The sequence below is a fragment of the Elephas maximus genome, chromosome 15, assembly GCF_024166365.1.
Source record: "Elephas maximus indicus isolate mEleMax1 chromosome 15, mEleMax1 primary haplotype, whole genome shotgun sequence".
In the NCBI taxonomy this organism is placed as follows: domain Eukaryota; kingdom Metazoa; phylum Chordata; class Mammalia; order Proboscidea; family Elephantidae; genus Elephas; species Elephas maximus.
Window position 1 is genome coordinate 66933715 of NC_064833.1, and position 27225 is coordinate 66960939.

The window sequence follows — 27225 nt, forward strand, 5'->3', positions numbered from 1 at the left end:
TTTTCCATAACATAACAACAAGAAATAGTTGGATGCTACATTTTTGACAAAAACCCAGTTTATTTGCAAGAATATCGTAATTCCTTATTTCTCCCCTTCAACAATCAGTAATTGTTCTTGGCATAACATTCTAGCTTCAATGAAGGCTATTTCCATTTTTCTTTTCCTACATACAAATTACTCTGGTTTGTTATTATTTATCTTAACCAAAACCAAACACCCAATCTGTTGCCATCGAGTCGATTCTGACTCATAGCAACCCTATATAGGACACGGTAGAACTGCTTATAAGGTTTCCAAGGACCTCTGATAGATTCAAACCGCCAACCTTTTGGTTAGCAGCCAAACGCTTAACCACTTTGCCACCAGGGTTCCATTATTCATCCTAGCACTTTCATTTTTCTATACTTCCTGTATAGAAGGGCTTCTGAAAGAGCTCCTAACAGTCAAATCTAGAACCAATAATATAAATAAGTAGATTTGGATTATACTTCAAAGTATAAAATAGGTATTTATTAGTCCATACTGATATAAATGCTTGAATAAAGAAACAAATGGGAAAGGATAAGCAAATTCCCCATACAGGATAATTCTGATTAAATTATGCAGATACTCTGTCCTTGAAAGAGGGGAAGTGTAACTCTCTACTCCTTAAGTGTGAGCTGCTTATAGTGACTTTCCTCCAAAGAGTAGAGCATGGAAAGGGTGGGGAAAAGGAACTTTAAATTAGAGACATCTGAAAAACACTACTTAAACCATACCATCAAGGTCAACATCAACAGTAATAAGTCGTACTGACTGTATATACCTTTGATATGATATGATGAAAATGACACATCCCTTCTATGGTCTTCCTCCCCAAAACACATAACCCTGGTCTAACCATGAGGAAATCATGAGAAAAATGTCAATAAAGGGAATACTACAAAATACCTGATCACTACTCTTCACAACTGTCAGGGTCATCGAAAACAAGGAAAGTCTGAGAAGCTGTCACAGAGTAAGTAGAAGCCTAAAAAACATGAAGCTAAATGGAATGATGATACTCTGCCTGGAATCCTGGAAGCGAAAAAGTACATTAGGTAAAACTAAGGAAGTCTTAATTAAGTATAGACTTGACCTAATAATGTATGAATATCTGTTTCTTAGTTATAGTGACTGTACCATACTAATGTAAGATGTTAATAATAGGGAAATTAGGGTATGGCGTATACAGGAACTCCTTGTACTATCTTCACAATTTTTCTGTAAATCTCGAACTGTTTTAAAATAAAAAGGTTTGCTTTTTTTTTTTTTTAATACTTGAAATCCTTTTTTTCTAAATAACATTTTCCATTAAAAAGAGCCAGAGCTTCTTGGAGAAATGACATATTTAAAGGATGGGATGGGAGATACGTAAAATGAGCTTGGAGCATTTGTTGTGCCCAAAAGTAAGGAAAGCTCCCTCTCAAAAAAAAAAAAAAAGAATTCCAAAACAACAACAAAATAAGGATGGAAGCATGCCAAAAAGACAAAACTAGAACAATTCGAGCAACAAAATAAGTAATGGCGGCTCAGTGGCTAAGAGCTTGACTGCTAACCAAGAGGTTTTCAGTTCGAATCCACCAGCTGCTCCTTGGAAACCCTATGTGGCAATTCTACTCTAGCATATAGTGTCTCTGTGAGTTGGAATTGACTCGACGGCAGCAGTTTTTTTTTTTTTAATAATAATATTAATAAATTATTTTTAATATATTGTTTTATGTACTTTAGAAGAAGTTTTACAGAGCAAATTATTTTCTCATTCAACAATTAATACACATACTGTTTTTTGACATTGGTTGCCAACCCCACAACATGTCAACACTCTCCCCTTCTTGAACTTGGGTTCCCTGTTACCAGCCTTATGGTCCCCTCCTGCCTTCTTGTCCTTGCCCCTGGGCTGATGTGCCGACGTCGTCTTGTTTTGTTTTATGGGCCTGTCTAATCTTTGGCTGAGGGGTGAACCTCAGTAGTCAGTTCAATAATGAGTTAAAAGGATGTCGAGGGGCCGTACTCTCGGGGTTTCTCTGTCAGACCTGTAAGTCTGGTCTTTTTTTTGTGTGATAGAATTCTGTTCCACATTTTTCTTCAGCTCTGTCCAGGATCCTCTATGTGATCCATGTCAGAATAGTCCATGGCGGTAGCTGGGCACCATCTAGTTGTGCTGGACTCAGTCTGGTGGATTAATCTTTTCCTTGTGTCTTTGGTTTTCTTCATTCTCCCTTGCTCCAGACAGGGTGGGACCAGTGGCGTATGTAACATGGCCATATCTTTTTGTTGTAGAGTTGCTGGATTTTCCTATAGATTTTAGAGATTAGACCTTTGTAGGATTTGTCATAGCCAAATTTTTTTCCTCCGCCTGTTAGCTCTCTTTTTTCTCTCTTGGTGAAGTCTTTTGATGAGTATAAGTGTTTAATTTTTAAAAGATTCCAGTTATCGAGCTCGTCTTCTGTTGTTGTGTATTTTTAGTTATGGTTTTGTATCCTATTTAGGCCTCTAACATTGTATTAGGGCCTCTAGTGTTGAACCTGTTTTTAATTCTATGATCTTTATAGTTTGTGGTTTTATACTCAGGTCTTTGATCTATTTGGAATTAGTTTTTGTATATGGTGTGAGATATAGGTCCTGTTTCACTTTTTTACAGATGGACATCCATTTTTGCCAGCACCATTTGTTAAAAGGACCATCTTTTCCCCATTTAATGGACTTTGGACCTTTGTAGAAAATCAGGTGACCATAGGTGGATGGATTAACATTTGAGTTCTCAATTCTGTTCCATTGGTCAATGTATTTGTCGTCGTACTAGTACCAGGCTGTTTTGACTACCGTAGGCATACAGTAGGTTCTGAGGTCAGGTAGTGCAAGTCCTCCTACTTTTTTCTTCTTCTTCTTCAATAGTACTTTACTTATCCAGGCTTCTTTCCTTTCCATATAATACTAATGATTAGTTTTTCCATCTCATTAAAGAATGCTGTTGGTATTTGGATCGGGATTGCATTGTATTTGTAGATTGCTTTTTTTTTTTTCTAGTAGAATTGACATTTTACAATGACGAGTATCCTATTCATGAGCATGGTATGTTTTCCATTTATGTAGGTCTCTTTTGGTTTCTTGCAGAAGAGTTTTGTAGTTTTCTTTGTATTGTTCTTTTATATCCCTGGTTAGATTTATTTCTAGGTATTTTTTTTTTCCAGGAGCTATTATAAATAATATTACTTTCCTGATTTCCTTTTCGTACTTCTCTTTATTGGTGTGCAGATGTCTGACTGATTTTTGTATGTTTATCTTGTATCTTGCTACTCTGCTGAAGCTTTCTGTTAGTTCCAGTAGTTTTCTTGTGGAGTCTCCTGGGTTCTCTAGGTATAGCATCATATCATCTGCAAATAGGGATAATTTTACTTCTTCCTTACCAATTTGGATACACTTTTTTTCTTTTGCTTGTCTTATTGCTCTAGCTAGGACTTCCAGCACAATGCTACATAGGAGTGTTGATAAAGGGCATCCTTGTCTTTTTCCTGTTCTCAGGAGGAATGTTTTCAGTCTGTCTCCATTAAGAATGATGTTGGCTTTTGGTTTTGTATCCCAGTGCCGTCGAGTAGATTCCGACTCAAAGCGACCCTATAGGACAGAGTAGAACTGCCCCATAGAGTTTCCAAGGAGCGCCTGGCGGATTCAAACTGCCGACCTCTTGGTTAGCAGCCATAGCACTTAACCACTACGCCACCAGGGCTTCCTGGTTTTGTATAGATGTCCTTTATCATGTTAAGGAATTTCTTCCTATTCCTATTTTATTGATAGTTTTTTTTTTATCAGGAATGGGTTTTGGACTTTATTGAACTCCTTTTCTGCACTGATTGAAATGATCATGTGATTCTTTCTTTTGTTTTACTTGTGTGGTGGCTTATTTTGATTGATATTCCAATGTTGAACCATCCCTGCATATACCTAGTATGAATCCCAGTTGGTTGTGGTATACATATGATGCTGAATTCTATTGGCAAGAATTTTTGTATCTGTATTCATGAGAGAGATTGGTCTGTAGTTTTATGTATTTATTTATTTTTCATGGGGTTTTTGCCTGGTTTTGGTATCAGAGGTATGCTGGCTTCATAGAATGAATTTGGAAGTATCCCTTCCTTTTCTATGTTCTGAAATAGTTTGAGTACTACTGGTGCAAGCTCTTCTCTGAATGTTTAGTAGAATCCTCCAGGGAAGTCATCTGGGCCAGGGCTCTTTGCTGTTGTTGTTGGGAGTTTTTTTTTTTTTTTTTCTTTTAATTACCTTTTCAATCTCTTTTCTTGTTATAGGTCTGTTCAGATTTTTGACTTCAGTTTGTGTTAGTTTAGGTAGGTGGTGTGTTTCTAGAAATTTGTCCATTTCCTCTAGGTTTTTAAATTTGTTGGAGTATAGTTTTTCATAGTACTCTGTTACAATCCTTTTTATTTCAGTTAGGTCTGTTGTAGTGTCCTCTATATCATTTCTTATTTGGGTTATTTGTGTCCTCTCCTGTTTTTCTCTTTTGTAAATTTGCCAAAGGGTTTGTTGATTTTGTTGATCCTTTCAAAGAACCAACTTTTGGTTTTGTTGATTCTATTGTTTTCTCTTCTCTATTTCATTTATTTCTGCTCTGATCTTTATAATTTCCTTTCTTTTGGTGGCTGTGTGTTTCTTTTGCTGTTTTCTATTTGTTTGGGTTGTGTAGCTAATATTTTGATTTTGTCCCTTTCTTCTTCTTTGATATGTGCTTCTATTGCTGTAAATTGATCTCTGAGCACTGCCTTTCCTAATTCTAGGAATTTTTTGATTCCATCTTTGATTTCTTCTATTACCCAGTGGTTTTTAAGTGAGGTGTTATTCAGTTTCCTTGTATTTGATTTTTTTTTTCCTTGCTCTCCCTGTTATTAATTTCTACTTTTACTGTGTTGCAGTCAGAGAAGATGGTTTGTATTAATCAATGTTTTGAATTTTCTTGAGGGTTGGTGGCCTAAGATGTGGTCTATTCTGGAGAACATTCCATGCGTGTTGGAGAAGAATGTGTATTTTGCTGCTGTTGAGTGGGGTGTTCTATATATGTCTAAGAGGTCAAGCTGGTTTATTGTGTCCTCTAGATCTCCTGTATCTTTGTTGAGTTTCCTTCCAGATGTTCTGTCCTTTACTGAGAGTGGTGTGTTGAAGTCTCCTACTATTATTGTGGAGCTATCAATTTCTCTTTTCAGTGCTGTTGGACTTTGTTTGATGTATTCTGGAGCCCTGTCATTGGGCTAACAATAGTTATATCCTCATCGTGGATTGTCCCTTTAATCATTATGTAATATTCTTCCTTGTCTTTTATGGTGGACCTTGCTTTAAAGTCTATTTTATCTGAGATTAGTATTGCCATTCCTGTTTCTTTTGGTTGTTTGCTTGATATTTTTTTTCCATTCTTTGATTTTTAATATATTTATGCCTTTGTTTTCTAAGGTATGTCTGTTGTAGACAGTATATTGATGGATACTGTTTTTTTATCCATTCTGTCACTCTCTGTCTCTTGATGGGTGCATTTAAGCTATTTACGTTCAGTGTGATTATTGATAGGTGTGAGCTTATTGCTGTCATCTTGTAGTGAGTTTTTATGATGCTGACGTTATCTTTGTTCCTCTTAGTCTTCTGTACTGAATTCTCTTTTTGTGGATTTTTTTCTTTTTTGTATATTTTGTGTTTACTGAGACTTTTCTTTTTTTTGTGTTTTTGCTTTTGTTTCTCTCTGTTCTTTCTCTTCTTTCATTCACCCACATAGCTCTGTACATCACATCTTCTCCCTTCCCTCCTGCCTATGAGCACTTCATTTCTGTGGTATTCTTCCCCAAAACCCATAATACTATCTAATGATGAGAAAACATCAGATAAACCCAAATACTGAGACATCCTACAAAATACCTAATCAGTGCTCTTCAAAACCCTTAAAACCATTTTTAAAGAAGACCTAAACTGTCCAGATCAGAGGAGAATAAGAAGATATGGTGACTAAGTGTTTAGCAAAAAAACTGGTGAAATACAAGTAGAGTCTGTAATTTAGTTAATAGCATTGTACTAATGTTAATTTCTTAGTTTTGACAAATTTACCATGATTATGTAAGATGTCAACATTAGGGGAAGCTGGATGAAGTATATTTGGGAATTCTCTGTACTCTCTTTGCCACTTTTCTGTACAGCTAAAATTACTCTATAATAATTGTCTTTTTAAGTAACCACATGCATTAGTTTAACTGCTGATATTTTGAATTCAGACATGAGAGATCAACAAAATGAGAGAAAAGTGTCTTGCTTTGTATTGGAAACTATTTACTGACAGAAAAAAAGTGTTCAAAATGAGACCTTCTTTTTCAAAAGCAAAACTTAGAAGAGCAGATTTATTGATAAAAAAGTATTAGGAAACATGATCTGCCAAACACATTTAGTTTTTTTAATTAAAAAGTGAAATTAAAAATTAAAAACCTTACTTAGAATAAACCAAAATTTTTAGCTCCTGCTGTAGAGACTTCAGATTTATTTTAGCCAGCCAATTCTTTTATTTATTCATTTATTTATAATAGTTTTACCTTTTATGAGTAGGTCTATGATCTAGCTAAAATTGTGTGAGACAAGGATTGGGACTCCTTTTCTACCATAGAGACATTTGATGGTATTCAGCACTATTTGCTGAAAAGACAATTTTTATTTATTTTTTTATTGTGTTTTAGATGAAGATTTACAGAGCAAATTAGTTTCTCATTCAACAAATAATATACATATTGTCTTGTGACATTGGTGGCCAATCCTACAACATGTCAACCGTCTCGCCTTCTCGACCTTGGGTTCCTCATTTCCATTCATCCAGCTTTTCTGTCCCCTCCTGCCTTCTTGTCCTTGCCCCTGGGCTGGTGTGCCCATTTAGTCTCGTATACATGGTTGAGCTACACACATTATCGTTCGTTTTACGGGCCTGTCTAATCTTTGAAGCAAGAACCTCAGGAGTAACTTCAGTACTAAGTTAAAAGGGTGTCCAGGGACCATACTCTTGGGGTTTCTCCAGTTCTGACAGACCAGTAAGCCTGGTCTATTTTGTGAGTTTAAATTTTATTCTACATTTTTCTCCAGCTCTGTCTGGGACTATCTATTGTGATAGTCTATTGTGATTCCTGTTAAAGCAGTCACTGATGGTAGCCAGGCACCATCTGTTTGTGCTGGACTCAGTCTGGTGGAAGCTGTGGTAGTTGTGCTCCATTAGTCCTTCAAACTAATCTTTTCCTTGTGTCTTTGGTTTTCTTCATTTTCCCTTGCTCCAGACAGGGTGGGACCAGTGGAGTATCTTAGATGGCTGCTCACAAGCTTTTAAGACCCCAAACTTAGCCAGCCAATTCTCATGAGGTTTTTATAGTCTAACTGTATCTGATAAGAAGTATCCAAATAGAAATTTCTGTAGAAATTTATTCCAATTCTTTAGAAGGAAGTAAGGAAACAAATACAGAGGAAAAGATTTTTAAAACTGTGTATACCAGAAAGATCCTTTTGTGGGACAAACCGGCTGAAAGATTGGTGGTTCAAACCCCCCCAGAGGTGCCTTGGAAGCCAGGCCTGGCAATCTGCTTCTGAAAGGTCACAGCCTTGAAACCCTATGGAGCAGTTCTACTCTGCACACTTGGGGTCGCTATGAGTTGGAATCGATTGATAGCCACTAACAACAACAGCGTACATAACAAAACTCAAGAAAATGATCACATGATAATTGTTTTAATTTTCAAGTACCACTAATGAAGTCTGAAATCAGATGTACTTACGTATCATTGAATACTAACAAAGAATCTCAAAGATTATCTTTTCATTTGTGATCAATATAAATACAGATGGGACTATTTTTTACCCACTACACAAACACCCACTGTCTTAAGCCAAGATCATATGCTTTCATGTATGGTGGTCTCATTACTGCTCTTCAAAGTAAATATATTTCCCAAGCCTATTCATTGTTCTTTCCTAAATTACTTATCATTTTTACAGATATGTTTTGACAACTTGTGCATTTAAGGAAACTTAAGAGTTTTTGAAAGAAATAAATAGACTCACAAATTTACAAGAAGCCACTAGAGTTATGCCTTACCTTTATGGCAGAGGGAGCAGAAAATCTGCAGCTGGAAATGTGTCAAATATATTTTTAGGAAGACAGGATCCAGGTGCTATTTTGCCACTGTTGAACAATATATTAAAATTGGAGATTAATTTGGATATCATATTGTCTCACTGTTTTTCTATGTGAAGAAAGAAAGGAACAAGAACACTTTGACTGTGTTATATACTGAGGATTGCCCCCCTACATAACGACAGTAACGTAGTCTGACTTCAGCTGAGTGCTTGGGAGAAAAATCAGTCTTTGTACTCTCTTCCTTGTCAATAAGAGGCACACTTTGCTACTCCTAGGCTAAGCAATAGCAATGAGAGGAGTTAGAATAGAACCACGAGGTAATACAATGGGCGTTCTTGGAACCACACTATCTTTCACCACTCTGATGGCGATCAGAATCATTACGCATATGTGAAGTATTGCAAGGGCATTGCCTTGGCAAAAAGAAAAAAAAAAAAGCTGAGACAACAGATTTCGTTGTATACAAATACTACATTTTCTTACAGAAAATTGCCACCATGCGCTCACCCGACGGGGGTTAAATGATGAAATGGTGTGAATAAAAACCTGGTATTGCTAAAAAGTTTTGAAGATGTGTGCTCCACTCTTCAGGATAATATCTCTAATCATTTAATTTTCCAAGATACCTTTAATGTTTTGTCTTTCTGAATTGCACGAATGGATTATTAACTTCAAATTTGGGGGGATTTTTTTTGTTCTCTTAGGCCATAAGAAGATACCCAATTGCTTAGAATACTACATTTTTCTCAGGGTGGAGATATTTTAAAAGCTATGTTTAAAAATAAACATGTAGACTACATTTGCCATCCGGGAAAAAAAAAAAATGAAGCAAATAGATTCTTATTTAACAAATCTTAGACTTGGGAATTAAAGAGTGAAGACTATCTTCACCTGAACTAATCTTCTGCTATGCCAAAAATCCATTGCTGTTGAGTCAATTCTAACTCATAGAGACCCTATCCCTCAGAGCAGGGTTTCCAAGGCTATAAATCTTTATAGAAGCAGACTTCTATACCTTTCTCCCGCGACCAGTTGGTAGGTTCAAACTGACAACCTTTCGGTTAGCAGCTGGGCACTTAAGCACTGTGCGACAAGGGCTCCTAATCTTCTGTTATAGAACTTGCATATTCTATGAGAGGTATGTTTTCTCACTTTATAAAATAATTCAAAATTTATCAAATTGGAAACTACTTTCTTTTTTAATTTTCAACCAGCCTGAGAGATGCACACAATTGTGGCAATAGTGATTTTTGCCTTCCGTTTGTTTATTCATTTAGCAAATATTTACTGGGCATATACTCAGGTGACGAACATTTGACATTTGGATTTGGTGCTGTGCTGTTGACACCAATCTTTTCGTATTCATGTGCAATGTAATCCTAGTTGTCTTCACCTCCAACTGTGATTAGGAAAATTTTCAAGTTCTGTTTATTATTGCCTCACCCTGAAGGATGAGAAAAGGAGAGCAGGAGTCAGCTTGTTATAGGAAATGTTGAAATAAATACTATTTATGATTATCTCATTTTGGAAAAAGAAGTAAAAGTCTAAACATGATTTCGTTTTGAATATGTTGTTTTTAATAATTCTGTACACGTCATTGGAACTTGGCAATGGAATTGTTTTGCTTTCCGGTCATAAATTCAGAAATTGAAGGAAAAGAAAAAAAAAGTAGAATTGATAGATAAATATATTAATTATAAAACGAACAATTTTCAGAGGAATTACAAAATGTCTAAAATCGACTGAAGAGGTAGAATTTTTGAATAGCAAAGTGACCGTGGAAGAAACTGAGTTTTCACATACTATCACACCACCCCGGCAAAGGACCCCTGGTCTAGATAACTTTAATGGAAAATTCTTTCAGACCTTCAAGCAATAAGTATTGCTATCCTATTTAAATTGATCTGCAAAAAAAAAAAAAAAAATTGCTTTTCTGAAGAAGTATAAAAGCATAACAAAACTAGTATAAAAAAAAACCCCAGGCAAATATTATAAGAATACGGTTTAAAAAAAAGAGGAAAAATTAAATACAATAGTTCAGTATTACTGATAATTTAAGACTGGAATTCCCAAATATGATATTTGTTGTTGTTATTAGTTACATTCGAGTTGATTCTGACTCATGATGATCCCATGTGTGCAGAGTAGAACTGCCCCATAAGGGTTTCAAGGCTGTGACCTTTCAGAAGCAGATTACCAGGCCTGTTTCTTTCTTTTTTTTTCATGAGTTGGTTTAATTCCAGGTAGTACACACTTCAGGACATAACAAAGGTTGAAGAAGAGACTGTAGTAGGATTCCGGATTGAGTTTACTCTGACCGCACAGCTAAGATAGAACGATTGAGTGAGAAGAACTACAGAGACGAAATATTGTATGATTTCTTCTTTTTTTTTTTTTATGAAAGTTTATTCTTAAATGTACAACACGCTGTAAGACAACACTTCGTTCTAACTACGGGTGGCAACAGATGTTATGGCAGGGAATCCAGGTGCTTAAATAGGAATGAAATTAAGAGCCACCATCACCTCAGCCACAAAGTACAATTAATTTTTTGCCAGATTACTTAATTCCCCCTCTGGGCAGGAGCCCCTTCCCTGCGGCCTTTGCTTTTAGCTCCTCGAGTTTCTTCTGCTCTTCTTTTTGTTTCTTTTTGAAAGCCTTATCTTCCTCCTCCATTTCTTTGCTCTGTTTCTTGGGCTGTTTCAGGGGCTACTTCTCGCCACCTTCATAGCCAGACGTGGCGCCTGCCACCCCTTTCCCCTTACTAGGCCTGTTTTTTGAGTTACCTCTGGGTTTGTATCACCGAACTTTCAGCTAGTAGTACAGCATTATTCTGCAAATCTGTGCCACCCAGGGACTCCAAATGTAATATTAGCAAACTGAATAATTATTCACTATGGCCAGGAAAGTTTTATTCTAAGAATCCAAGTATGATTGAACATTGGATAATCTATCAATGTAAATCACTATAAAACATAAAATTGAAAATATATCATATGATAATCTTGATATATTTCAAAGTTATTTAATAAATATTCATATTTGTTTTAGATTTATAAAATTAATAACAAAATAGGACTTAAACAATGATTTTAAAAACCACATCTATTTTGAACTAACAGCCAAGATTATGTTTAGGAGTTTGAATTACTGTAATTTCCATTAAAATCTGTGTAATAATCAGAATACAGTAATCACTGTAACAAACAAGCCCAAAATACTAGTGCCTTACCTCTGCACAAGCAACACTCAATATGAGAGTTTTTGGTCAGGCTGTTCTGGGAAGACCTCCTTTAAGTGCCGGCTTAAGAGTCAGATTCCTTCTTTTGGCTTCAACATCTACTGTTGTTGTTAGGTGCTGTTGAGTCAGTTTCGAATCTTAGAGACCCTATAGACAACAGAGCAAAACACGGCCCCGTCGTGTGCCATGGATACTCATGATCACTGTTACGCTTGACCCCATTGTTGCAGCCACTGTGTCAATCCATCTCATTGAGGGTCTTCCTCTTTTTTGCTTACCCTCTACCTTACCAAGCACGATGTCCTTCTCCAGGGACTGGTTCCTCCTGGTAACATGTCCAAAGTATGTGAGACGAAGTCTCACCATCCTTGCCTTCAAGGAGAATTCTGGCTGTACTTCTTCCAAGACAGATTTGTTCATTCTTTTGTCAGTCAATGGTATATTCAATACTCTTCACCAACACCATAATCAACATGAACATCTACTAAAAAAATAAATTTTTATTTAGGACTTGGAAATTTCTAACTCCAGATGGGAAAAGAAAAAGAATAAGGAGGATCACTTAAGAAGGTTTTAGGAAACAGATTTGGGAGTAGTGTACATCCCATTGGGCAGAACTTAACCGTATGGACCCACCTTACTGCAAAATACACTAGGAAATATAGTTTAGCTATGTACATAGTAGGAAAAGGAAATGGAGTTTGGTAAAGGGGTAACAATCCCTGCCTTTATCAGAACCAAGCTAAAGCTGCTATCATCAGCTGGTAATATTTTTCCAGAAATATTAGCTAATACACTCATCTGATATAAGAACAAAATGGTATAAATATTGGTAAGAGGTGAGAAAAATGATAATTATTTTCTGATGATCCAAGAGTTGACTGAAAATTTATTAGAAGTCATAGTTGTTTGTAAGGCCACCAGTTGTAAAATGAATATACAAAATCCAATAAATGTCTTAAATAACAATAATCAGGGACTGTAATGGAAAACATTTGGAATGAACTTTAAAAAAAAAACAAACATGAAATCCAGACTTTCTGGATCCATTGAGTCTGGATGAACCCCCAAAGCTATTACCCTAAGATATTCTTTAAACCTTAAACCAAAAATAGTCCCTGTCATTTAAGCCAAACAATAGCTTAACTTGACTGGTAAACAATTTCTGCCTTGAGCACTGTGCTCCTTTAAAGAATTATCTACAGGCATACCTCAGAGATATTGCGGGTACAATTCCAGACCATTACAATAAAGCAAATGTTGCAATAAAACGAGTAACATGAATTTTTTGATTTCCCAGTGCATATAAAAGTTGTTTACACTATACTGTATTCTATTAAGTGTGCAGTAGTATTATGTCTTATAAAACAATGTATATACCTTAATTAAAAATATTTATTGCTAAAAAATCCTAACCATCATTTAAACCTTCAGCAAATCATAATCTTTTTGCTGTTGGAGGATCTCAACATTGTTAGCTGCTGACTTATCAGGGTGGCAGTTGCTGAAGGTTGGGGTGGCAGTGACAATTTCACAAAATAAGATAACAATGAAGTTTCCTGCATTGATTGACTCTTCCTTTCATGAAAGATTTCTCTGTAGCACATGATGCTGTTTGATAGCATTTTACCCACAGTACAACTTCTTTCAAAATTAGTGTCAATCTTCTCAAACCCTACTACTGCTCTATCAACTAAGTTTATGTAATATTTAAAATCTTTTGTTGTCATTTCAACAATGTTCACAACATCTTCACCAGGAGTAGATTCCATCTCATGAAACCACTTCCTTGCTCATCTGTAAGAAGCAACTCTTTTTCCGTTAAATTTTTATCATGAGATTACAGCAATTCAGTCATATCTTCACTCTCCAATTCTAATTCTACTTCTCTTGCTATTTTCATCACATTTGTAGTTATTTCCTCCACTGAAGTCTTGAACCCCTCAAAGTCATCCATCAGGGTTGGAATCAACTTCTGCCAAACTTCTGTTAATATTGACATTTTGACCTCCTCCCATGAATCACGAATGTTCTTAATGGCATCTAGAATGGTTTATCCTTTCCAGAAGGTTTTCAATTTATTTTGTCCATAACCATTGACGAAATCACTACCTATGGCAGTGATAGCCTTATGAAAAGTATTGCCCCTAACAAGAGAGTCAACCTGTCCTTTGAAGCTTTGAAGCCAGACATTGACTTCTCCTTTAGCTATGAAAACCCTAGATGACGTCCTCTTGCAATATAAGGCTGTTTTGTCTACATTGAAAACCTGTTATTTAACGTCGTCGCCTTCGTCAATTATCTCAGCTAGACTTTCTGGAGAACTAACCGCAGTTTCTACATCAGCACTTGCTACTTTACCTCATACTTTTATGTTATGGAGACGGTTTCCGTCCTTAAACCTCAGGAACCAGTCTCTGCTAGCTTCAAACTTTTCTTCTGCAGCTTTCTTACCTCTCTCAGCTTTCACAAAATTGAATAGAGTTAGAATCTTGCTCTGGATAGGCTTCAGCTTAAGGGAATGTTGTGACTGGTTTGATCTTCTATCCGGAGCACTAAAATTTTCTCCATATCATTAGTAAGGCTGTTTTGTTTCTTTTCATTTGTGTGTTCACTGGAGTAGCACTTTTAATTTCCTTCAAGAACTTTTCCTTTGCATTCACAACTTGGCTAACTATTTAGCACAAGAGGCCTAGCTTTTGGCCTACCTTGGCTTTCAACAGGCCTTCCTCACTAAACTTAATCATTTTTAGCTTTCAATTTAAAGTGAGAGATATGTGACTCTTCCTTTCACTTGAGCACTAGGAGGTCATTGTATGGTTATTAATTGGCCTAATTTCAATACTGTCATGTCCCAGGGAATAGGGAGGCCCAAGGAGAGGGAGAGAGATAGGGGAATGGCGGAACAGTCAGAACATACACACATAACATTTATTAAGTTCGCCCCAAAACAATTACAATAGTAACATCAAATAGTAACATCAAAGATCACAGATCACCATAACAGGCATAATAATAATGAAAAATTTGCAATATTGTGAGAATTACCAAAATGTGACACAGAGATAAGAAGTGAGCACGTGCTGTTAGAAAAATGGTGCCGATAGACTTGATCAACGTAGGATTGCCACAAAACTTCAATTGGTAAAAAGCACATTATCTGCGAAGCACAATGAAGCAAAGCACAGTGGAAATGAAGTATACCAGTATATGGAATCATATTAACAACAGCAGCTCAAATATTTAGATGAGACTCTTAGGGGGTAGTGAGTTTATCTTAATGGTGGTAGAATAATTTGTAAAAGAATAGCAAGAAAGATTATACATCTTAAAGAATATAATCTATGTCACTGAATTGTACATGTAGAAATTATTGAATTGGTATATGCTTTGCTGTGTATATTTTCACCAAATAGTTATAATAATAATTTTAAAAAGAAATCCATGAGGCTTATAAGAATAAACCAAAAACAAACCCTTTGCCATAGAATCGATTCCGACTCTTAGCAACCCTATAGCAGCCCTATAAGACAGAGTAGAACTGCTCCATAGAGTTTCCAAGGAGTGCCTGGTGGATTCAAACTGCTGACCTTTTGGTTAGCAGCCATAGCACTTAACCACTTCGCCACTAGGGTTTGCAATAAACCTTCAGAGTTATACTAAATAACATGAGAAGCTATATGGTAGCTATGAGTCAGAATTGACTCAATGACAAAGGGTTTGGTTTTTTTGATAAATGGAGAAAAATATTTCTGTACAGGAACACAAGAAGCCCTGGTGACATAATGGTCAAACATTCATCTGCCAACTGCAAGTTTGACAGTTCGAGCCCAGCAAGTATGTTCACGGGAGAAAGATCTGACGATCTGCTCCTGTAAAGACTGCAGCCAAGGAAACCCTGTGGAGAAGTTCTGCGCTGTCACATGGGGATGCTATGTGTCAGAATCAACAATAACATACATAAATACTCATTATAGTAAATAGATGTATTTTTTCTAAATTAAACTATAAATTTAATGCAACATCGAGCAAAATTTCATCATTTTGTCTTAATTATGCGTTAGAGCACTAGAACTTATGTGGAAGAATAAATATGTTAGAAAATTTTGAAAAACAAGCTGACAAACAAATATGTCTGTCATAGCAGACATTAGAATATATTATAAAGCTACACTTTTCCAAATAATGACTTATGGCACCAGAAACTAAAAACAAATTAAGAGTAAAAACTCCAACACTACAGTAATTGTAGTGTGAGAATGATGTCGCTCTTATTTATACGATAAAGAAAGGAAGGGTAAATAGAAAAAATTTAGTTTTGCAATAGTTGTTAATCGTTTAATAAAAAAAATTCAATAAAGTCAGTTCTTAACTTTACACAGTATAAAAAAAACCACGGTAATTAAATATTTAAGAGATTATTAATGCAGTTTTTTAAAAAAGGAATTTAATATCTTGTGGTGGGGAAGTTATTTTGAAGGACAACATCAAAGGTAGAATCCATCTACTGATTTCTTTTTTTAATCTACAAATGCTTCCTGAGTGCCAAATACATGCTAAATACTAATGATCAGCCTTGAATTGTTTTCCCCGTTCTCACAATTTAAATAATTACATAAACATTTAATGTAATTGTGATTCCCTGAGGAAGTGACTGTACCCAAAACATAAGAGCTGTAACCAAAAGATAGGCACTAGTCAGGCAAAAGGAGTTAGGAAAATTAATAAAGAAAAATATAGTCGAGATAGGTACAGGTCAAATAATACTGCTTGTCCATGTTTAGGACTTTTCCACCTATATCTTAAGAACTACGAGAGATCCTTGGAAGGATCTGAGGTAAACAGGTTTGTATTTTAAAGGATTATTTTAGCTCCAGTGTGTAGAATAAATTTATGAGTGGCATTAAAAAAAAAAAAATTGTTTTTTGTTTTTATGAGGAGACTGAGAAAAAACCTCAGTGAAACCGAGAATTTTGCACTATGGTAGTGAGTGGGGGTGCTGGGAGATTGAAGGAGTGGTTGGATTAATTATATATTTTAGGTGAAGAATCCACAGGACAGAGAAATGAATTAGATGATGGGAAACTGAGAGTGAAATGTAAAAAATGACTCATAGGCTTCTGATAGAAGCAATGTATGGCTTGAGGTCTCATTACTTAAGATAGGCAATTCTGAAGGAGGAGTTTATAATGTTAAATGGAGGCCAGGAGTTGAATGTTAAACATTTGAGTTTAAGATGCTGATGAGACTTCCAGTTGGCATACAATGAAGGATATTAAATACAAAGATCTGGTGTTCCAATTAGTCTGACCTAGATCCCCTCACAATCACAGGCCTACACAGATAGAACTGAAGTTTGAGGAGTAGATGACATTGCTTCAGGATAAAGACATTTAGTTTTCTTTTTACGGAAACAAACAAAAAACTTTCAAGTGGCCCAATAAACAACATCATGATATATGGTGAAGAAACGGAAGTTGTAGAATTTCTTTCTGCTTGGATCAACAATCCATGCCTATGGAATAGCAATCAAGAAATCAAACGATGTATTGCATTGGGAAAGCCTACTACAAAATACCTCTTTAAAGTATTAAAAAAGCAAAGATGTCCTTTTGATGGCTAAGGTGCACCTGACCCAAGCCATGGTCTCGATATGCATATGAAAGCTGAACCATGAAAAAGGAAGACCAAAGAAAAAAACATGTATTTGAACTGTGGCGTTGGTAAAGAATACTGAATATGCCAGAAAAATAAAAAACCCACTGCTGCCAAGTCGATTCCGACTCATAGAGACCCTGTATGTCAGAAGAATGAGCAAGTCAGTTTCTGAGGAAGTACAGCCAGAATTCTCCTTAGAAGTGAGGATGACTAGTCTTCATCTTGTTTACTGTGGATACATCACCAGTAAAGACCAGTCTCTAGAAAAGGATACCATGCTTGGTAAAGTAGAGGGTCAGCAAAATGAGGGAAACACCTCATGAGATGGATTGACACAATAGCTGCAACAATGGGCTCAAACACACCAACAATTGTGAAGACGATGCAGGACCGGATAATGTTATGTCAGACACCATGAGTCAGATTTGACCCTATAGCAATTAACAACAACAAAAAGGATAAAGACAGTGTGAAAGCATGGACAGTGTGTAAGTAAAACGAGAAGGCATGAGGATCTACCGTTCAATGCAGAGGAATTCCACAATTTAAAGTTCACATAATGTGACCATCGGTCAAGGCTTTCGGGATTCTGAAACTAACTTCAACATGAAACGTTCATCCAATCTGAATAAGATAAAGAAATGAAGAATTCAGCTTTGGAGTAAGAAGACAATTTTCCTTTTGCTTTACTGTCTCCACTTTTCTGTTAGCCCCATATTTCATCTGAAGTGTAAAGAGATATTCTTTTTGACAAATTAAATGGACGCCTTATTTATTTCCTATAAATCCTAGTGTATAGTACCTTTCTACTCATTGAGTTAATGGTACCTGTGACTTCAGGGGCTAGGTCATAAGGTCTAAAGCAACCGCTCAGCTTGTGTTTTAAATTATACTGCTTTTTAGTCCACAGTTAGACAATAGTCTTAAGTCATGAGGTGCAAAGGAAAGCTTTATCAGTCTGATGACTTCTTCCCCACAAGAAGGTCTGCTAAAAATGATGCAAAGAAAATATCATGTACTGATAGTTAATAGATATTGTACATAAATAGATACTGTACAATTTCTTTCTGAAAGAAATTGATGGCTGAAATAAGAGCAATTTATGAAAGCATCTACCATATAGAATTTCAAATTTATGCATTCAAACATGATATATAAGTTTACATCATCAAAGTGATTTTATTTACTAAATGTCCTTTTAAAATGACCTATCTATTCATATACATAGTCATTCATTTGATTAGCAAATATTTGCTCAGTAGCTCTTGTGCTCTAATCACTGTATTGTTTTGTTGTTGAGTGCCGTTGAGTCGATTCTGGACTCATAGTGACCCCATGTGACAGAGTAGAACTGCCCCACAAGGTTTTCTATGCTGTAGTCTTTACAGAAGCAGATCACCAAGTCTTTCTGCCGTGGAGCCAAGGGGTGAGTTTGAGCTGCTAACCTTTAGGTTAGCAAAGACAGCTTAAACATTGTGCCACCAGGGCTCTTTACTCACTGTGTTAGGTATTTGCAGTCTTGGAACAATGCACAAGAGAAAAGAACATTCAAGCTGAGACCTAAGCTTTGAGCAAAGCAAGAATAATTGGTGAGGGAAATGGGAGTGACAAGAGGATACCAAGGGGAGAGAGTAGCTCTTCAGAAGGCCCAGTTGCTAAAGAGCAGCACATACTAAAGAAAAGAGTTTGGAGAGGAAGCCTGGAACAAAGCTGGAAAGGCAGTAGTCACTTGGAAGAGTTTAAACTGTTCTAAGACTTAGTAAGAGCAATTGATCAGATTTTTTAAATGACTTCATTGAGGTATATTCTACATATAATAAAATTCACCCATTTCAAGCATACCAGTCAATGATTTTTAGTAACTTTACTCAGTGGTTCAACCATTACCATAACTCAGTTTTAGAACATTTCATTCCCCCATTAAAGTCCCTCATGCTCATTTACAGTGACTCCTTGTTCCCATCCCAAGCACCATTAATCTGCTTTCTGTATTTATATTTGTCTTTTATGGTTATTTCATGTAGATAGACTCATACGATATGTGGTCTCTTGTGTCTTTCTTCTTAATTTAGTATAATGTTTTCAACATTCATCCATGATACATGTGTCAGTGGTCCATTTCTTTTTATTACTGAGTAGTATCCCATTATATGCATATGCTGTATTTTATCTATCCAGTCACCACTTCATGGCCATGTAGGTTGTTTCCAGTTTTTGGTGATTATGAATAACGTTGCTATAAACATTCATGCACAGGTCTTTGTGTGGACATACATTTTCACTTCTCTTAGGAAGACACCTAATGCTGTGTATCTCCTGCTAGGTCAGATGGTAGTCCTATGTTTAACTTTTTGCCTTAATCAGATTTTCATCTAAAAATATCACTTTGTATATTTAAAACATGTTTTCAATTTGTTTTTAACACTGTTTTGCCATAATATTTTAGGATTTTCTCAATACAACTAAAAAAAAGAAAAGCTTGATAAATTTCTAGATAATTAGATAATGATTAGGATACTCAAATTTGTCTTGTTTTTACAACAAAAGCTTCTGGAATGTTAAAAAACTAAAACAAAAAATAGTTAATAGAAGCTCTAAAATTATTTGGCTTAATGAACAAAATTGTTGCTTAAAATTTAGAAGAGAGTATATGAGACTCTGAGAAAATGTATGGAAGACTTATTTTTCAGACAAAGTATACAGTATTTCACAGGTATTTTGAAATGTTTTTAAGTTCAACAATAAGGGTAGGTCTTTGTTATGTCACTGAGGAAACTGAGGCAGAAATTCATTGTCACTCAGGGATGACTAAGGTAATTTCTGGAAACTGATAGGATGCCTAACTCTATAATTTACTTTCTTATAACTTAAAATTAAGAGTATCATCTGAGAATTATTTCTAGAAAAACTGTGTACTATTAATTGATAACAAAAAAATCTCTGATTTTCCTCTTGAAACTACCATTCTACATTTCTGCTCTGATCACAAATTTTAACATGGCTTTGGTTCATTTTCTCAGTGTAGGACTCTCTTTTCTTCTTTTTGAGTGGAAAAAAATGTCTTTATTAATCACAACACAAAACTGATATGCAATCCTATTAGAATCGAACCAGAATAAATAATGCTGTTATAAAACTTACACTTCTCACATCTATTACAGAGGAAAATAGTACGTATTAGAGCTCTTTTTGATCTTATGGACTGATTTCAGTAAAATCATTTTTGTTTTCTTATTAATAGTAAATAGGGATATTCTAAAACTGTACTAAGTAGTTGAAAAATTAAAAAACGAAACCCATTACCACTGAGTCAATAGAAAGGCAACTATAAAATCTTTAATGCTAACAACTGGCAGGATTCAAAATGTTTTGCTAAATACTAAGAACCACATCTCTATTTTAGCTTTTTCATTGGTGAGGTAGTTGCTTGCTGTGGCTGCCATGATCATTAGCAAGTTTCTCATAAACTAACAGATGCTCGATTAAGACTTGAGTAAGTTTTCTTTCCCAATTTTGTTCTTCTGGAGCGGAAGCAAACACCTTTGTCTTTTGTCTACAGGGAAGCAAATACTGTGAAATGCCAACTGCTGTAATCTTCTAACACACAATTAAACAGGGGCAATGAATTATTATTAGGAATAAGCCTTTGAAATACTTCCAGTTTTTAAAAATAGCAAGGCTTTTCAGTAACTTCCCAAACTAGCTTTCCATTTTGGTACATGACCTGATAAACATAACACATTTGATCTATATTTTAGTAATTTCTTCATAGACTACAGTTTGCCCTCAATAAGGGTTAGAGTTGTGGCTTCGAACTATTTCTATATGTAATATGTTTTTAAATAAGCTTTCATTTCATGGAACTGAGTATTTTTTCTCCCACTTACATGATTGTGGAAGGTAACTTGAACATATTACATATATACATCTGCATAATACATATGTGTATGTACATATGTATTTTTTAAGTAAGATACTTTTACCATTAGAATAAAACTAGACTACAGCGATGACTCTGAGGAAGAGTTTGGTCTTCTTTTGACTCCTTCTGTAGGTTGAGGCAGGCAGGTAGAGCTTGCTGAAGGATGTGATGAGGCTGTAGTTAAGTCTTTTCGTTATCAGTTAGTCCCACATTTCCCAGCCTCACCACCACCACAGCTACTTGCATGTCCACTTACTCGGCAGCACTGACCTCTACAGTAACGTCTGTCAGAAACAGGATGTGGGTTAAGCAATCGGCGCTGTTTGCAATCTTCCCATAACTCTCAGTCTCCACTCTGTGTCCAGTCTTGGTATCAAGGTGACCATCAAAAATCTCAAAAATAACACCCTCTGTGGAATGCCCAAATAATAGTTTCTGTGTCTCTATACTTACCAAAAAATAGATATACACCTTCATTCCAGCCTCTTTCCATTTCCTGACTTACATCTTCAAAGAACTCTGCTATCATGCCTCTAGCTGTGAATGCCACTCTACACCTGGCCCTTGGTCTTTTGGTCCAAAGACATCTGCGAACACACAGTATCGACCACAGCCTGGATCATCAATTGTAGATCGTCTGTCCCATTCCTAGGTGCTGCCGGGATAGGAACAGCCCCAGCCCGGTGGGAATCCTTTTCAGCTGTTTCCTCAAGAGACTGACATCCTGCTGGCATTCTTCTTCCCAATGTTTCTGCAGATACACTTTAATGTTTTCTTTGATGTAAAGAAATCAAGTGTCAGTAATTTGACCAGGCTTGCTGCTCTCCTCCCCTCCTCAGAAGAGGCCATGTTGGGTCCTGGTTTTCCTGACTACATTGCTTCTGGTTCCAACCGATAGATTAAGGCAGGCCTGCCAAACCGCCTCGTTGGCATGCCTGTGGTGGTTCAGTTTAGGACTTTTTTGTGTTTATTTAGAATTGTGTACCAGAATTTGCAGGGAAGCCACTTATTAGGTATTATAATAGCCTTTTTTTCATAGTCTCTGATATGTTTTTTAATTACGCATGAGGTAATTTTCATTTCAGTATGAATTCCCTTAAAGGGTAAGTTATTAATTATAGTGGAAAACCAAAGAGCCCCAAAGAGTTAACAAATATAACATTTCATGAAAAGTTTTATTGTTAGTGTGGTTGACACGCGATGCCTAAATACTGTATAACAGTGTAATCATTTATTGTTTTCCACTGCAATGTCATTCCAATGGGAGCATTATAGGGATTAAGTGGCAGGGTAGGGAGGATGGCAGCCGAGTGCTTCTGAAACTCTTAGACACCCAGCACCACTGTAGAATTTTGGGACCCATTTGGGCTTACATAATAATGCATATTTTTTTCTGAATGAACAAACCATATTAATTAAGTGTACACTTTTTAAAAGTATATGAGTAAGAGGCAATCTTTCAAGTAAGGAAGAGAAAGCTGATGCAGGTAGCAGAGGAAACGTCATACAGAGATGCATCCAACTATGGAGTGAACTTTATTTAATTAACACTTCTGGGAAAGCCAATGCATTAATTAGAAATTCTATCTTCCTGAATTGGGGAACACCAGGAAAGATCTTTAAGCTAACTAAAAAAGTATTTGGAAATGCATATTATCAGGAGACTCTATATGAGAATAAACCAAACCAAAACCATTGCTGTCAAGTCGATTCTGACTCACAGCTACCCCAAAGGACAGAGTAGAACCGCCCCATAGGAGAGGCTGATGGATTTGAACTGCCGACCTTTTCATTAGCAGCCAAGCTCTTAACCGTTATGCCACCAGGGCCCCACATTAGAATAGTCACCTCAATTATTTTGGTATGGTAACCATTTGGTAACTCTCTCCCCCTTCCCTGATCGTGATCTTCTTTTATTACACCAACTTCCATATTACTGCTTAACTCTAGTTAAAACTGTCAAGTAGGAGACACCATACTTCCATTTCATACTCCTCTTCCTTCCATTCTACTGGGCAATGCTGTCTTTTGCTCACAGAATACTTAAGAACCCTCAGGAGAGTCTAGACATAGAAATTTCTTAACTTTTTCCATTATTACCTCTTAAATCATCCACAAACCAGAATTCGAACCCAAAATAATGGCATAAAAAATGGCACATGTGAAATCTTAATGTTTTACTTCTGTTTTAAATGTTGTAATTTTAGCTGAAAGGAATAAATTTCTAATGGTAATATTTAAGGGATTGAAATTAAAAGAGCTTTGGTCTTAGAGCTAGGGAGTTTGACTGAAGATCCAAGTACTCTGATCTCATCATTGGCAGTATTTCTTGTACCTCAGTTCCCCCACTTGTAAAGTGGGTAAAATAAATCAAATCTCCATGGTTTTTGGTGAGGAGTAAAAAATAATAATAATAATGTTAAAGCACGTGCTATATTATTTGAATTTGCAGTAGATGACAGCACATGCATATAATAGGCACAATGTAATTATGCACAGATATTTGTGTGGGTATGAAGAGATTAATAAGCATAAGGCTTGAGACATTATACAAATGAACACATTATCTTGCTTAATATTAGCTATAAGATGGAAGAGGAGATAATTTTAATCAGAGACTATACACACCCACACACCAAGACTTCTCAAATTACGTTGGGTAAGTAAGGTAATTTCTTATACTATTAAACAGTAAGTCCTTCTTTAAACACTGCCTCTTCCCAGTGTCTAATTATAACTTACAATTTCATTTATTATTCTTCACTAATAAGCATCTACTATTGGGATAGATGGATTAAAAGAGAGGTGGTGGATAGATGGTCAATGATAATGCTAAATGATCCAGACTTTGGCCAACATGGCACTATAGACAGAAGCACAACACCAACCCTCCACAGCAAAGACTCAAAAAACTAAGTAAAATGGAAACAAACATCAATCCTGGAACCCTAAACATCAAATGAAGAGATAAAGAACTCAGCCAAGCACAAAATGGAATAAGAAACTGACAGAGAACAGAGAGTGAGTAGAGATACGTGTGGAGGTCCCCTATCAGCTAAGGCAGCATGGATTCACTATCTTGGACTCCTGTCGGAGATTGGTGGACAGTGAATTAAGGAAAGCAGTTTCACGGAGCTCCCAGCAGGAGACTGAACACCCAATAATCTGCGATATACACTTTCCCTCCCCATCCTTCTCCCCTCTGCTCGACCTCCTCCATTTCATAGCTTGCTGCAGTCGCTTGGCTGGCCAGGAGGTGCAGGGTCCATGCTGCTTAGATTTGCCTTGCCCACATCAAAGACTGGCAGGCAGGGAGTACAGAAAAACAGCTTCAAGGAGCTCCCAGCAGGAGACAGAGCACCTGGTAGCCAGCAATATATGCATTCTTCTCCCCCCTGCTGCTCAACCTCCTCTACTTCCTGGGGGCCACAGTACTTTGGCTGGGAGGCACTTGGCTTTGGCCCATTGCTGCTTAGATTTGCCCTGCCCACACTGGCCAGCTCCTGAAGTGCCATTTGTTTGTTGCTGGTATTGCTTTTTTCCACTTCTTTTGGTTTCTTCTGTGCCTCTTACCACCTCCACTTCTTTTCTCTCAAACATTTGGCTCCGTGTACCATCTTTGCTTCTTCCTGAAAGGCTGTGAAGTGCCACTCAACTGGGGAACTGCTTCCCTGGCCCTTGCTGCCAAGTTGGTGAGATCCCAAGGTTTTCTTTTTTCTGTCGTTCTTCCCAATTTGCTTTGTTTTGTTTGTTTGTTTTCTTTTTATTTTCACAATTTAGGAGCCCCTTCTTTTTTTTTCTGGCTGGGCTGCACAGCACAGACTGGAAACCACTTACCCAGACTGTGGGGCTGTGCCAGTGGAATCCCTGGGAACAACCCTTCTTTTTTTTCTCCTTTTCTTCTTTCTTCATTTCTCAGTTTTTTTTTTTTGTTGTTGTTGTTTTTTTTTTTTTTTTTTTTTTGCCTCTCTATGCTTTTTTTATGCTTACCTTCATTTCCTGTCTCCTGAATACCTGGCGCTGTGTGACTTCTCTACCCCTTCTAGCAAGGCTGTACTGCATTACCTGGGAGCCACTTCCCCAGTGTTTGCAGCTGCACTAGTGGGATCTCTGGGGGCTTTTTTTTCCTCTAATTTTTATTCATTTTTTTTCTTTTTCTTTTTTTCCCCCTTTTTGTTTTTCTCCATTTCTTGGTTCCTCATCTTTCTACTCCAAAGGCAAGCTCCTTGCACTTTTTTGTTTGTTTTTGTCTCCTGTTTCTCTCTCCTCTCTCAACTCTTTCCCACACCCATCTTAGCTCTTTACATCATGACTTCCCCCCTCCTTCCAGACCACCTGACCTGCACACTGAATATCACACCCCCAAGCAACAAAGCACTGGAACCTGCCCTGCACTATTCCTGGCCTGCTCTGTTGGCCCTAGTACATGCCACAAACAGCCCATCCCAGCCCCTCCCTTTTAGCTGGATTTACCCTACTGCACCATAGCTGCCCGTTGAACAAGGAGGTGAAAAGTATAGTGCCCACAGACAAGCAAAAAACAAAGAATGCACAGCATGCCTTCTCAGATATAACCAAATAAAACAAAAAAAGCGGAACAAAACAAATCTCCAGGACATTGAGTAGTTATTTTCTTCAATTACTGATTGATTAGTAAATGAAGAAAATAACTACTAAATGTCCTGAAGACAGCAGACAATATCAAAACATATTTAAAAAAACAGGACAGGATGATTCCAGTAGACATCCAAAATAAAACACCAGATGAGTTCCAGTAGAAGAAAAGGCACTAGAACTACCTGATAGGAAATACAAATCTCTAATATTCAGAGCTAACCAAGACTTGAAGCAAAAAACAGACAAAATGAGAAAAGATAGTCAAATTCACAGAAAAGGCAGACAAATTCATGGAAAATACAGACCAAAAAAATGGAAGAATTCAGGAAAATAATACAGGAACAAAATGCCAAAATAAACCCACAACTAGAAATCATATAAAAACAACAACTGGAAATTCAAAAGATAAACAACAAGACTTCAGAAATGGACGCTGTCATAGAGGGCCGAACAGCAGGTTTGAAATGATGAAAGACAGGATCAGTGGAGTTGAAGGCAAACACTTGGATACAATAATGTTTGAGGAAAAATCAGAAAAAAGAAGAAACCCTGAGAATTACATGGGGTACAAGCAAAAGCAAAAATCTGAGCCTGATTGGAGTTCCAGAACAGGGAGAGAAAACAGGAAACACAGAGAGGATCATTGAGGAATTGCTGACAAAAAAGTTCCCTAATAGCATGAAAGATGAAAAATCTGACCATCCAAGACACTCAACGAACACCATATAGGATAGATCCAAAAGAAAATCACCAAGGCATATCATAATCACACTCATTAAAACCAAAGACAAAGAAAGAATCCTGAGAACAGCTCGAGAAAAATGAAAAGTCACATACAGAGGAGAAACAGTAAAACTAAGCTCGATTATTCAGCAGAAACCATGCAAACAAGAAGGCAATGGGACAATATATATAAAGCCTTGAAAGAAAAAAATTGCCAACCAAAAATAATATATCCTGCAAAACTCTCATTCAAATATGATGGTGAAATTAGACCATTTTCAGATAAACAAAAATTAAGGGGGAAAAAAAAAACTTACAAGAATTATTAAAGCAGTCTTTCAGTCTGAGAACAAACAACATCAGACCACAGCCTGAGTCTAGTATGCAAGATTGTACCAGCCAGATACAAACCTAGGATATGAACTCTGAAGGGTTATCTAAAGCCAAAAGAATTTCAACAGGGAATCAGAGAGGTTAATCTGTAAATGACAACAACATCAGAACAATAAAAGAGGGAATAAATGGCGTAGGTACAGAACTTTCTAATGAAGAAAAAAGGCAAGGTGATACCAAGTAATAAATAGACTAGTTCAAACCTAGGTAGATTCAGGTAAATTTCAAGGTACCCAAAAAGAAGTTAACATACCTACTCATCAAAATAAAGAAGAAAAACATAAAGTCTCAGTAAAAACAAAATCTAGAAAAACAAACAAAAAAAAGAAATTTAAAAAAAATCCACAAAAAAAAAAAAGAAAAGAAAAAGGAATTCAGCAAAGGAGAGTAAGAAGAACAAAGAAAATGTCAGCACCACAAAAAAAAGCACTACAAAATGACACTGATAAACTCACACCTTTCAATAATTACACTGAAGGTATACGGCCTAAG

General features: G+C 36.4%; 1 pseudogene; it reads right to left on the minus strand.

The window, feature by feature from the left end:
- Positions 1–21074: 21074 nt before the first annotated feature.
- On the minus strand, positions 21075–21784 carry LOC126058677 (enolase-phosphatase E1-like; annotated as a pseudogene).
- Positions 21785–27225: the final 5441 nt, after the last annotated feature.